We start from the raw sequence: 2,644 nt of genomic DNA, 5'->3' as shown, positions 1-2,644 counted from the left end.
CAGATAATTAGAAAAGTCAAATGAGTCTTGGTACTACTATTTAAAATGTTAAATGATAATATGAAGACATAAATTACACTTTCTCTCTTTTTTCATATCATTAGCACGGGCTGATTAAGTTAATAATACACAGAAACGAATGCATTTTTAATATTGTGGAAACATTCCATTTTTCTTATTTCCCATCCCTATTGCTTTCCTAAGGTGGGAAGGTTAATGTGAGTAACTTGGACAGCATTCTGGGGGAAATGAGGATTAAGCCCCCAGGAAAGGAACAGAAAAAACTGACAGAAAACCTGCTACTTAATGGTGAGGATTTTAGAAATAACTGTGTCTTTGAAGGGAGTTAGCGCTTGTGAACATGCATACCAGAATTTCTAAAGCACTCAGAAGATATTTGCAGATCTTAAGGAGGGATTAATTCCTAATGTAAAAGTCCTATTTCTTCATTTTTATAAACTCCAGGGAGCAGAATGAAGTTCTGTTTGTAGTTCATTGTTTCATTTAACACTCTCTGAAAAAACTTCCTTTCTCCCATCATCCCTATATCCTCAAAATATTTAGATTTATATCTTCAGATCAATTTTCTCACTCAAATATTGTGTGTTATAAGTTTTATAGGACACTTCTTTCTTTTTAAAGTTTATTTTGAGAGACAGAGACAGAGAGAGTGGGGGAGGGTCAGAGAGCGAGGAGAGAGAGAGAATCCCAAGCAGGCTCTGCACTGTCAGCACAGAGCCCAACGCAGGACTGAATTCCACGAACCATGAGATCATGACCTGAGCTGAGATCAAGAGTCAGACACTTAACCAACCGAGCCACCCAGGTGCTGCGTAGGACATTTCTATGACTGTCCTTCAGACATCATAGATTTTGTCAGACACTGAATTCATAGTTTTCATTGTGGTATTTGACCAAAGCAGCTACATGGGGCTTTTAGAAATATGTTGGGGGCATATCTGGTTGTTACAAACTGTTGTCACCAAGTGATTGTAAAAGTGGATGCTCTTAGCATCATATTCCCTGAGCGTCAAGGATACTCAGTGCTGTGCAATTCATCGGGCTTTTCAACACAATGAAGAATTATTCCTCAGGAAGATGCCAGTGGCTCTTCCAGTAGCTGAGAAAACTCTGTTTTTATACTCTTTTACAATTGTGGTACTATCGTTATTACCCTAGTAATATAAGCTAAAACACCGAGAGACCTTTCCTCACCTCACTCTGACTTAACTAGTTGTATTACAAATGAGTACCACTCTTGCCTTTTATAAAACGTGAGCTTCTTTTGTCAGAGACCCTGCCTGATCCTTCATTGTAAATCTTTCTCCCCCGACCCAGCAAAGTATCTTTTACATATTCGCTATGTAATAAATATTTGATTAATGAATAGAATAAATGAAAGGAGTTTCTTCCCCAAATGAGAGCAACAAATAAAAAGAATGGCAATCCTAGCGAGTGATAGTACAATATTAACAGATGCCTCAAATATTTGCTGACTTTTGTACTTGAATAAACCCTTTGTAGTAATCTTATACCAACTGTTCTTTGGTACCGAGACGCTCTCCTGGTTATCCCACACAGAATCAATTGTCTTCTGACATTATAAGAAGTACTGCTATTTTGTTTGTGTTTGGGAACTTGTATTCTGAGGGAAGCTTGTTTATTTATTTTGTATTTATTTATTTGGATAGAGAGAGACCGAGCATGCGGGGGAGGGGCAGAGAAAGAGGGAGGGAGAGAACCCCAAGCAGGTTCCACACTGTCAGCCCACAGCCTAACGTGGAGCTCGATCCCACAACCCTGAGATCATGACCTGAGCCAAAATCGAGTCAGATGCTTAAGTGACTGAGCTACCCACGTGCTCCGCTCAAGGAACCTTGTAACCTATTGCAGTCTCTTCAATTCTCAATGACATGGTAAAAAGGTGGTTTCATAGACAATACAGAGATAGAGACCGAAACTTCTCTTCTTATTTTCTTCCAATTTCTTCTTTGTCATCTCCCCATTCTACCCCATGTCCTTCTAGTCTGAGTCACTGAATGTCCCTTTTTGGGTTATCATTTACTTTATTGGGACTAATTACAATTTCATTATAGTTAGTAGCTTTATCAAAGGACTTTGTGAATACCCAGAACACCCCAAAAGGAAACCCTATATCCTTTAGCTATCACCCTTTTATTCTCTCCCCACCACCCTACAAGCCCTAGGCAACTTACTAATCTATTTTCTGTCCCTATAGATTTACCTATTCTGGACATTTCATATAAGTGGGATAGTATGTAGTCTTTATGATTAGCTTCTTTCACTTAGTATGATGGTTTCAGGTTCATCTATATTGTAGCATGTATCAATATTCGATTCTTCCTTTTTTCCAATTTATTTATGGTGGTAAAAGGCACATAACATAAAGTTTATTACCTTAACCATTTTTAAGTGTCCAGTTCAGTGTTATTAAGCACCTTCACATTTTTTGTGCAATGACTACCACCATCCGTCTCCAGAATTCTTTTCATTTTGTAAAATTAAAACTCTGTATCCATTAGGGATGCCTGGGTGGCTTGGTCAGTTAGGCGTCCGACTTCGGCTCAGGTCATGATCTCACGGTCCGTGAGTTCGAGCCCCGCGTCGGGCTTTGTGCTGACAG

Source organism: Panthera onca (genome assembly GCF_046562875.1).
Source record: "Panthera onca isolate mPanOnc1 chromosome E1 unlocalized genomic scaffold, mPanOnc1 haplotype 2 h2.Chr16_ul_5, whole genome shotgun sequence".
Taxonomy (NCBI): Eukaryota; Metazoa; Chordata; class Mammalia; order Carnivora; family Felidae; genus Panthera; species Panthera onca.
Note: the sequence above shows the minus strand (reverse complement) of the source record.